Consider the following 12,142-nt stretch of genomic DNA (forward strand, 5'->3'; position numbering starts at 1 on the left):
TTTTTTTGAACAGTTGGATAGATGGTGTTGCTCACGGAAATGCAGATGCCTGGGTAAGGTCGCATGGTTGACAAGTGGTGGAGGAATTTCAATTTCTGTGTTGACTAGTTTACATTCAAGTTATTCCTTGAGTATTCATGGATGTTACCTATCAGTAAGGTGGTTAGGGTAATGTAGATTGCCAGGAATGATTCAAAACAACAGAGAGAGGATGTATATCTCAAGACAGAAGATGCCATGCTCAAACATCTGGGCCCTCCAACAATAGAAAATCATGTGACTCTCTACAAGGTGTGACATAAACTCCAAACTTAGCCCCATTAGTCAATTTTTTCAGCTTTTACAGAACCAATGCAGGTTTTTTAAAAAACTCTATTTTATGTTTATTTTTCTATGGGAATTAGGGAAATAGGACTGTTAAACACTTAAGTTCTAAACATCATCTTGAACTAGTAGCTGTAAACATTCTAGATTTTGCGCTCAAGTATCGGCCGTTGCGCTCACTTGGGGAGTGAATCATCGGACGGAAGATCTTCCTCTCTGTCTCTCCTCTCTGTATATCCACCTTTCCAATAAAAAAAATAATAATAAAAATAAATCTTTAAAAAAAACATTCTAGATTTTGAAGTTATCTTGATGGTTGTTGTCATACAATAGTTGTACTGAACTAAGTGTGGTGTTTTTTTTTTTTAAGATTTATTTTATTTTGTTGGAAAGGCAGATATACAGATAGGAGGAGAGACAGAGAGGAAGATCATTCATCCAATGGTTCACTTCCAAAGTGGCCACAAAGGCTGGAGCTGAGCTGATCTGAAGCCACAAGCAAGGAGATCCTTTCGGGTCTCCTATATGGGCGCAGGGTCCCAAGGCATTGGGCTGCCCTCACCTGCTTTCCCAGGCCACAAGCAGGGAGCTGGATGGAAGTGGGGCCACCGGGATTAGAACTGGTGTCCATATGGGATCTCAGTGTGTTCAAGGTGAGGGCTTTAGCCACTAGGCTATCACACCAGGCCCTGAGATAAGTGTTTCTTTAAAAAAAAGCTTATTTGCCCAATACACACAAAAGTGCCTTACATAGGCTTTCCATTGAAGAAATTGAAGGCAATTACACTGGATCTATGAATTAAAAATTCAAAGAATAAACCTTCGTGGTATCAAAGCATATTGGAGTTGAATCTTCAACAGAGCATCCTAGCACAAAGGAGGCCTTTACAGAATAGTGTTTTAGTTACACCAGCCACTAATAGTGCTATTTCTCATCTTCAATGCTAGGGTATTAATTTTCCAATACTACTACTAATGTTAATAACATTTAACAACCACTTCAACTAATAAAAACAATAAGGTAAAAACAATTTTCTGTTTTGATGTAAAACTTGAATGCAACAATGTCTTAAAGTATTTAGTACAATGCTTGGCATAGAGAAAGGGTTTAACACATGGTGATTCTCAGATTTGATTTCAGCTTTCCGGCTTTCTAGCTCAATGAAGAAATCTTGAGTTCTTCTGGAATTAGAACAGAGTGAGTTGAGAAGCAGAAGGCAGGCATGTGGCTAAAGAAATGATGGGCTGTATGATGCTTCAACAGCAAGTGTGTATTTCCCTCTTAAAAAAAGCAGCAGCCATTAAAAAAAACAAAATGCAGTTCTTTGTGGCTAAATGGGCCCAACTGGAAACTATAATGCTAAGGGAAATGAGCAAATCCCAAAAGGTTAGATACCACATGTTTGCCTTGATTTAACCTGTAATTTTTGTTTGGTTGTTTGTTATTTTTTGAATCAGTCATTGATACTGTCTCAACCCAGATGTTTTGAAGAATTGAACTTGCATTATTTTTAACATATTGTTTACTCAATACTATGTCAATTAAGTCCATAACGTTGTATATTGATGCTGATGTTTTGTTGGGGATTTAAACTGACTGGAACTTTACTCTATTAGCTCTACCTTCAGACCAGAGAAGGTCTCCCCAAGAGGCCACTGAACTTATCTGGACAATAAGACGCTGGACTTTATGCTAGGTATATGCTTGCAAGGAAGGAATCTCAACTGAACTTGAACTGTGGTTATGCAGCAAGGTGGAGGAATCCACTATAGGGGGAGGGGTGTGGGAGGGGTGGGGGGAATCCCCAGTGCCTATAAAACTGTATCACATAATACAATGTTAATAACAATTAAAAAAAAGCAGCAGCCACAGAAGTTTTTAAGCCCTGAGATGAAATAGTCTGCTTTACATCAGAAACAATTTTGTTTGTATCTATAGCCCTCGCATTGAGAAAAGTCTCCATGCAGAGTGTTTAACACATGATGTAAGTATCTGTAGGAATAAGCAATGCTAGCTGATGTCAATTTCATTTCTACTTTTTGCCCTAAGTTACTTTCCATGGAAGTTCCAATGTTGCATGGCTAAAGATGGAGTTAAGGTGGCAGTCTCTGTATCTCAACACAACTTCAACCTTGAACATTTTTTACTCTCTTTGGTACTACTGTATCAAACTCAAAATATACTATTTACTGGAGCTGGATATATCCCTCTGATGTAATATTTCCCATTATAACTAGCTATCTTTCCAATAATTACTGTATTTTGGCATTATCTAATTTGTAACTTAGTAAAATTTAGTTAAATTATTTGCAGTGAAACATTTGATTGTTTTTAGTGAACATTGCCCTTTGGGATTAAAAAAAAGTATTCATATGGGAAGTATCTATCCTATTATTCACCATGATTTTAAAGCTCTGTCTCAAAAACTACATGCAATTTTTGGCTCTTTCTATATAAAAATATTGCTAATATGGAAAGAATCCAAAGGGTAGCAACAATGACAAAAGGCTTGGAAAACATGCCATTAAAAAGAATCTAAGAGAATGGAATGTGAATGGAAGAGATCAGGCAACTGAAGGAGACAGAAAAGACTTCAAAATACCATGTGGCAAAGAAATCTCCAGAAAGCAAGACAGATGATTTTTCTTTGTCCAGACATTTATATTGGTAGTCTAAAAATGACAATTAAATTGTGGGCCATGGGAAATATGGCATGTTTAATTATGTGTTCAATCTTGGAATGCAGCAGAAATGGGGTAAATGGTGATATAATTTCAGAGGACTTGAGGTATTGCCTTTGTCCTTCTAAATATTTTGGGCAATGGCCCTGAACCCCACAAACATGCTTTAAATTTCCAACAGGTGCCATTGCAAACTATGTGGCAGGATGCTAATATATGATTTTATCAACTTTATCATTATTCTTACCCCAAATATAATTTTAAAGCAATTTCATATACATCTTACTACCAATTCTTTGAAAAAAAATAACATGCAAATGTTATTAGCACCTTGCAGATGAGTAATCTAAGTCTGTGAAGCAAGAAAAAAAAAAGCATGTTAGTTTCTTACTGCTGCTAAAATAAATTACCACAAACGTGGTGGTTGAAAACAACACAGGGTTGTTATCTTTAAAATTCTAGCAATTTCAGTGATGTGAGAAGGCTACATTGCTGACCAGAGGCTCAGAGCAGAATCATTTCCTTTGCTTTTCCACTTCGTAGATGCTGTTCATTTTCTTCAGAATATCTCTTCCTGCATTTTTAAAACCAGCGATGTCCATGTCAATCTTGTCTTGCCCAACTCTGATGCTGAGTCTTCCACTTACTTGGACCCTTGTGGTATGCTGAGCTTGCCAAAATCATCCAGGACGAACTCCCCATTTTAGGATCTTCAACTTCATCACACCTGCCAAATGTGCATTTGCTGTGTAGTCCAGTAACGTTTTCACAGGTGTTGGGGATCAGAATATAGACATCATTGAGAGGTATTATTCTGCCTAACACAACTATTCAGAAGAAAAAACTGTTAGAAGTAATGTAATGTTGCTACATCACATTAAGCAAAGTTATTTGAGATCCCTATAATTTAATGACCACAAAAGCTGCAATCCATATGCCTGCTTAGAAAAATCATTCTGATGCAAGTGTGTATTTGTGATACAAATGTAGGTTTCATTTGCCATATATTAATTTATTTTACCAAGCTGAAATTCGCATTTATTCAATTTGGATAACTCCCTTTTCTATTGTATGGTAAACCCCAAACTGCTGTGTTTCTAAATGTACCCAATAAAGGATTTTTAAAAATTACATCCTAATTGTAAAAACATGCTTACTGCTCACACGTTGGTGTGGATTAATTAATGTAATTAGTCTTGTGTATATAACCATTGCCCAAAATGTTCCCGACAGCTAAAAAGCAACCAGCCACATAATGCCTCACGGACAACTTTGCATGGTAGGGCCAGGCAGCTGGGGATTTGCTTTTTTGCATGATTGTCAGAAAAAAAAATTTGGCACTTCAGATTTAGCATTCTGAAAATAAAGAGAAAGTGTAATACATTTCTACATTAACTTAGCTGTAACCTGTGAATTTGCTTTACTGGGTGTTTGGACAAATACTGGTTATTCCTTATCAGAGTGAACACCAATATGGCTAACGTGAGATGAAAATTATTACACAGCATATTGTATAGCAAGGTCTCTTACTCTGGGTATCTTTTAAATCTGCGTAGGATTATCTCATTTGATATGAATTCCTAGGAATGTAAATTTCCCTTGTGTCATTACATGATAGGGGTTCGCGAAGTGTAAGATTACCATTGCCCCATTACTTTCCTTTGAAAGCTCAAACCATCCAGTTCAGAATTTATGACAAGCTCAAAAGTAATCTCAACGGTAAGTCTTAAAAATGAAGTTACATTAATGCTAATTATAAAACGATGTTCTCAGGCCTGGCACAGTAGCCTAGTGGCTAAAGTCCTTGCCTTGCACATGCTGGGATGTCATATGGGCACAATTTCTAATCCCGGCAGCCCTGCTTCCCATCCAGCTCCCTCCTGTGGCCCGGGAAAACAGCCAAGAACAGCCCAAAGCCTTGGGACCCTGCACCCACGTGGGAAACCCAGAAGAGGCTCCAGGCTCCTGGCTTTGGATCGGCTCAGCTCTGGGAGTTGCAGGACTTGGGGGATGAATCAATGGACAGAAGATCTTCCTCTCTATCTCTCCTCCTCTCTGTGTATCTGACTTTCAAATAAAAATAAAATAAATCTTTAAAAAAAAAGATGATTCTCCATATTATGACTGACTTTAATGTTTTAATATATCAAACTGTAACAAAAACATTTTTCTTATATAGACACCTATGCCTTTTCATTTAAAGAAGTATATCTAAAACTAACTTCAGACTCAGATAATTATCATTGCATGATTGAAGAAGTCTAGTCCTTAACAAAGGGCATAACCTGCTACAAATAGTAGAGAATTTTAAAAGTTTGTTAAGAAGCTTTGGAATAAATTGCTTTTCAACAAATATTTATCTCACAATGAACATTGAGACCTCTCCTTTTTTAAAATTACAATTAAATGCTTGTAAATGAAAATATTTCTTTTTTCTAGATAATAGAATATCAGAGGGGAGTTATCAAATATATACATACTAGTATAAAGAATATATAGTGATAAAATGATGTATGTGCAACTAAGAATGATATTTTGATATTTGGAACAGGTGGACCTCTCAGAAAAGGTTCCTAATTATTCCTATACTGTTGAAATTATTTTAATTTTGCATCTCAGCAGATACATTTGTATGCTAGAAACAGGTGTTCATCAAAAGACAGTGATAGAGAGAAGACACTGCAGTCGGGGCTTGGAGCCTAGCCCGCTTGGTGTGATGACAGATGAATTAGAAAAATCCTGCTAAACATCTCTACACTTCAGAAGGAGATTACACCTTTTTAAAAAGGCAAAACATGTGGTTCAATTACTTATTGTCTTGGCATGTGGTTATGATGAAAGACGGAGTCTTAAACATCAATAGAGCTAAACTAACATCCCAGATGGGCTTCGGAAGAGGGGACTCCTGCAGCAGCCCACCTGCACAAAAAGCAACTGGGGAGAAAAGTAAAAAAAAAAAAAAATCCTCCCTTTCCCTCCCTTGTTTGTTTCTTTATATTAAATAGCCATTTAATGAATCACATGAATTTTGGGAAAAAAAATAAAATCAACGAACTTTTACTTAAATTGTGCTTTCTGGAAGCCCCAGAAGGAGTTGTAAGGGGTTTCTCAGCTCTCTGTCAGACACTGTGCACACCTCACGTGGGTGCTAGGGGCTATGACAGGTCATCTCCATGCCCACGAGAGGAGAGAGGCAACCCACAGGGCTATCCAAATAACAAGCTGTGCAAATTTGGACAAATCACAGAACCTCTCTGAGCTTCATTCAGGAAGCTATTCAACTATGAGTCCTTCTGCTAGAATCTGCATATAATCTTCACTTCAGTCAATGCTTATGCAATGAATGCCACTGAGAGACAACACAGAGAGAAGCCTGCAATGACCTGTATTTTGGCATAAGCCATTTCCACATTCAGCCTTAACTAGAACTCCAAGTTCTGCAGATGCTCAATGCCATGGCATGAGGGACAGACAAGCAAGAGAGGCTGAGGGAGAACTACAGACTAAAATTGTGATCTATGAATCATACAAATTTCACATAGAATGCAATCGACAAACCTTCGAAGGAGGCATTACTGTCATTGTGTAAAAGACTAACACAGTCATCACCGCACTTAGTGAGTCGATGTCACGTGAAGCATTTCTCTACACATTGCTTGCCCAGCTTTCACAGGAGGCCTACGCAGTAGTTCAGGATTAATGCCATTTTTGCTTGCCATTGTCCTCCTAGTACCAAAACCACTGGTATCCGTTGAGGAAGTTTTTATCACTTGTTCCACATCTTCACTTCATTTAATCCTCCTGACAACCCCATGAAGTAGTTGTTGTGCCCTCAAGTCCAATGTTGCTTACCATTTGGATATGACAAAGAGAAGCTGTAAAGTACTGTGTCATCTCTCATCATCACTAGAACAGTGAGTATAGAACTGTAAGATATGTTGACACTACATTCACATAACTTTTATGATAGAGTACTATCATTGCTATCATTGCTCTTTTTATTACTTTTTTTTGTTACTCTCATTGTGCCTAACTTTTATATAAGCTTTATCACAGGTATTTTCATATAGGAAAACCAGTACGCATAGTGTTGGCTGCTATCTGCAGTCCTAGGCATTCACTAGGGGTCTTGGAAATCATCCCCTGTGGATAAAGGACACAACTCTAATTACAAGTTTCAAAGCCCATTTCAGTTAAGAACTCGAGTTTGATCACCTCCAACAGTTAAACATCTAAATTTTTCACAATTATAATTAGCACTTAGCAAAAATGCTCGCATATAATTTTGTCTACATATCACATTACATATGGCCCCTAACTTAGGATGGTTTGACTCAGTGATTTTCAACCTATACAATGGTATAGAAATGATGCATGTTCAATAAAAATCATTATTCAAATCTGGCATTTTTCCCTCAGGCTACAGATAAGTCACCTCAAACTCTACCATAATCCAAGGCATGGCAGTGAGCCTTGAGTGAGCCTTGAATGAACCCTGTAGTCCCATAGGTAAACAACCAAGGTAACTGTACTGTGTTGCATTATGGTGTTCAGTAGGTTAGCTACAATAAATGCATTTCACTTACAGTATTCTCGTACTTATAATGGCTCTATTGGGATACTACTCTTTTATAAACTAACGAGTATTTATATATCATGAAAGTAGGTTCCTAGAGGAAAACCTCAAGTTGAGGAAATGGAATTAAAAGCTTCAAAACATCTTTTGCTTTTAGTGTATAAAGCCTTCTCTTCTCCTATTTCTGCATGTACATTTTGTTAAGTTCTCATTGCTATTATTTGCATATAATCATTCATGATTATTTTATCCTCATAGTCAATTATCTTTTTAATAAAAACCAAATCCCTTTGTCCCACCTGATGCTTCCTGCCTGGAAGTTTACATTTTCTATTACTAATATTGTCACTGTGTGCTTATCATTATTATATCTGCTAATATCTTGGAGGGCAGATCTTGAACACAGATATGTCTGCTGTTGGCTTTATTTTTTGTTTTAAAATTTAAGCTCAAGACACGCAGTTTAGAAATCAAGCGTTTCCTTGTTATTTTAAGTTGAATCAAATAAATTTATAATTTTATTGGAAGATTTTAGCAACAATTAAAAGGACTTCTTGGTAAGACCCTTTCCTATTTATCGATAATTTGATACCTTCAGACATTTAAAGCAACAAGAAACATTTATATACTAAATATATTTGACTTCTTTTTAAAAGTACTTCAGTCATCTGAATGAACAAACTTAAATTTCCAAAATACACAAATATAAAATTCAATGTTCACATTTGTAAATAGAATGGTTTTGTTGCAAATATTTTACTTCACCCTTAGATTTCAACATAAAATATAAATTTGTCAGCTTTCATTTTTGTTAACAATTTGTTTCATTTAAGTTGAAGTTACAAGTCTGTAAGAGCACAATATTAATTTATTTTGGAGGAATGAATTTTAGTACTATGATGGACTCAAGCACAAAGAATCATAAATTACAGATAACTTTTAAATGCAAAAATATTTATATGCTATAGTTTTTATTTTTTAACATTTCTATTTCTAATTAAAATTTTCCTAGGATGGAAATATACACAGACACTAAGGAATAACAGTTTCCATGGCAATTAGCTGAAGCTTTTTAATTGCAAACCTTTCTAAACCAATGGGTATGATGCTAACTCATTCATTCTGGGTATCCAGGGTTGCCTACATTCCTAGCTTTTATCCAGGTAGAAGAACCACACCTGTGGACATGCAGACGGGTTCCTTCCACTGTCCTGGCTGTCAAGCTGTATCTATTCTCTTTTGGATAAATATCATTTGAAATTAAAAATTAAAACTATAAAATTTAGTCTTATTGTGCATGTAAACTGGGTAAATTCAAATTTAAAATGCCATCTGCTTTATTATTTTCTGTATCTCATTTTTAAAATGTTTATACCATGAACCATTTTGTTATGTTTATGTTATTCTTGGAGTTCTATCTTACCAATGCTTACTTCGAACACATTCACAGGTAGGATTTCCAATCTCATGAACAGAATTTAACATCTCATGAATTCAATAAGAAACAGTGCTGGTTACTTTTTATTTTCCTTTCCTCAGCCATTTCCCAACTTACACTGTTAATCAGAGATTTGGGTTCAGACTATCATTATCAGTGGTGATACAAGGAGTAACAGCCTAGTCCAGATATTGACATTTCCAAATTTCGCATTTCATTGGTGATTTAACAGAAACCTAAAAAAAGGGAGGCTAGACACACATGCCCCATTAATCATTTTACCAACAGGCTCTTGTTGAGGTTTTTAATATAGATTGCCAAATTGTTCTCTAGCACAGTTACTGGCTGGCCTCACCAGCCATTCCAAAGGGTACTCATCTCATTCCAATTTGCAGCACCAACCTACTATTCTTTGAACTATTACCTATTTGGTAGATGGAACCAGTAGTTGATGGCTATTTTTGCTTGTCTAGGGGTTGGGGTAGGGAATCAAGTTTACAGAAACTACAAATCCAGAAACCTTTCTCTACTGAGAGTCTGGTCACTCATGAAGGAATGTTAATGAATCGAGTAAGTTTTGATTTAAGATCGTGCCTTTAATTGTTGCTTATTAATTTAATACATGATTATTTCATACTCTTTTCAATCAGATACTTTCTTAGCATGGAGATCCAGAAAATGAAAATGTATAGTGGGTGGTGGCTAGTTTAATATAAAAAATCTAGCCCTACTCACTCTTTGTCATGGAACACTGGAACTGTGGTATATGAAGTCTCATAAAGCAAATACATTAGTTAATCAGTAAATTCATGTTAATAGGAAACTACAGTCACAATAACTAATTTGTAAAACCTGTGGAACTGGCAAATATTATGATAAGATATATTGGCCTGATAGTGTTCTGCAAATAGGTTCTGATTTGAAAAACTAACCAACACAATAGCAATCATTTTATGTGAAAATGTTCATATCAGAAGTGTTGACTAAAATGATTGAAAGTCACTCACTTAAAACTAATAAATAAATACGCTTGTCTCCCTTATAATACTGGAGAGTTGTGCCCAATGTAGCAGTGTTCCTTTGCATTATTCTTGCTCACCAGCAGATGTGACCAAGAATAAAATTTAGCTACTAATTTGCTAGACAGAAAGAGGCAGATTTTCACATATTTTTATGAAGGGAAGTATGTACATACACACACAGAGTCACATCGATACAAGTACAATTTCTACACAAATGGTGCAGGCAAGAGTAGTACTTCAAATGGAAGGAGCAGTGTGAGCAAACACGTGGATGCAGTGGATCGATGGGCACAAAGGAAGCTAATATTCACTTCGAGAAAAAAACGAAGTGCACCAGAGGGCACTTGCCACTGCTAATCTTAATCTGATAAACCATCACTACCATCCCAGATTTTTTTTTCCTTTAAAAAGGTTTATGTAAGAATTTCAGACAAAGAAGAGATGCCTTTAAATTTCTATTCAACTGTGACTTAATGAGCGGTGTGGCATATTTCAGCTCCTGTCCCATGGTTTCATAGATGTCCATTCACTTACTTTAAATCAGATCAAGTACAGAGCCGTTCAGATATCTCCCAAGCCCTCTGAGATAATCAGCCTAGCTAATGATCACTGATGCTGACAGAGTTAACTCTGTGTCAGACACACGCATCATTGCACTTGACCCTTCTAACGCATCTGTGAAGTAGTCCCTCTTACTTTCCCCATTCTACGGGTGAGAACCTAACCAAGGTCGTGCAGCTCAGACTGCAAAGGCCCAGGATTGGAACCCAAGCTGTTTGATTTCAGAGGCCTGGCTTTTCACCATTAATCTGAAGATAAAAGTGATGATGATAACTTCAGGACATCACAAATCTGTTTTACTCTGATATAAAGCCAGAAATGTCTAAATCCTGTCTCCGTGTTTACCTTGTCATCATTGTGAAGCTGAATATAAAAAGTCACTTGTACTTAAACAAGAGCTGTTAGTCATGCTGTTCTCTCTCTTTCTCCTCTCCACTTCATCCAGGATCAGGGTCATTGTGCTGAATAGGTGGCCTTACAATCACTTCCATTTCATGACCACAAATTGTGATGTCCAAAACACAGAAATATGACTTTATGGCAAAAGCATCTGGAAACAGAATTCTTACTCTAACACAAATACCTGTAATAATGGTAAAAGAAAAGCAGAAAATTATGGGTAAAGTAAATTGCCTTTTTTTTTTTTGGTATAAACACTATTTTTTTCAAGGTCTTGTCAGTGTAAAAACCCCTCTTTCAAATCACTAAAGTCCCTTCACCCTCTTTTTAATTTTGCCCTTTCAGTCCTTCTCCTCCTACTTCATCAAAAGTCAAAGTTACAAAACCACCTAAATTAACCCCTTTCTCATGACATTATCATTTCCAGTTTCCAGGAGTTATTAAGCAACCCTAAATTCAAACTGCCAGTGATTAAAGAAGACGAAAAGAGGGCATGGTAAATGAGAGACAGATATGAAGGGAAATGCCGCCGAAATGACAAATGCTGCCTGGTGGCAGACAGAGCGTTGATTTTCTTATTCCATAAAGAGCTCTTCAACCCTACAAGAATAACACTGATGGCCCAACAGTGACACTGGCAAAGGACATGAACAGACTGCTCACATCAAAAGAAAATGAAGTGGTTTTTAATTATTTGAAAAGATACTCAAACTGAGTCATAATTAAAGAAATGCAAATTAAAATAATAAGATACAATATTCAACTCTCAGGTTGGAGGGAAATATAAACCAAACCTGGTTGTGGGAAAACAGTCATGTTTATACATCATATTTGAAGCACAACTTCAGCATCACTGATCCAAATTCAAGTTGCATGTGCCCTATGACCCAGCCCTATTACTTCCAGGGATATATGCTGCAGGTGCATTTGCACTATTGGCCCAGAGATATTCATAGCACAGTTGAAAGTGCAAGCAAGCTTCATAGTTCATGTTGTAAAACACCTCTGAAGAGGACACATGAGGAACAGGTGTTAGGAGTAAAAACAGTGAATTATTTTCATGATATACACTTACGCAGCTTTTATTTAAAAAAAATGTGTGTTAAATAAATAGTCACTGGTGCACAAAGTGATTAAGAT

The sequence above is a fragment of the Ochotona curzoniae genome, unplaced genomic scaffold (genome assembly GCF_017591425.1).
Source record: "Ochotona curzoniae isolate NIBS_2020 unplaced genomic scaffold, NIBS_Ocur_1.0 scaffold_2587, whole genome shotgun sequence".
Classification (NCBI taxonomy): domain Eukaryota; kingdom Metazoa; phylum Chordata; class Mammalia; order Lagomorpha; family Ochotonidae; genus Ochotona; species Ochotona curzoniae.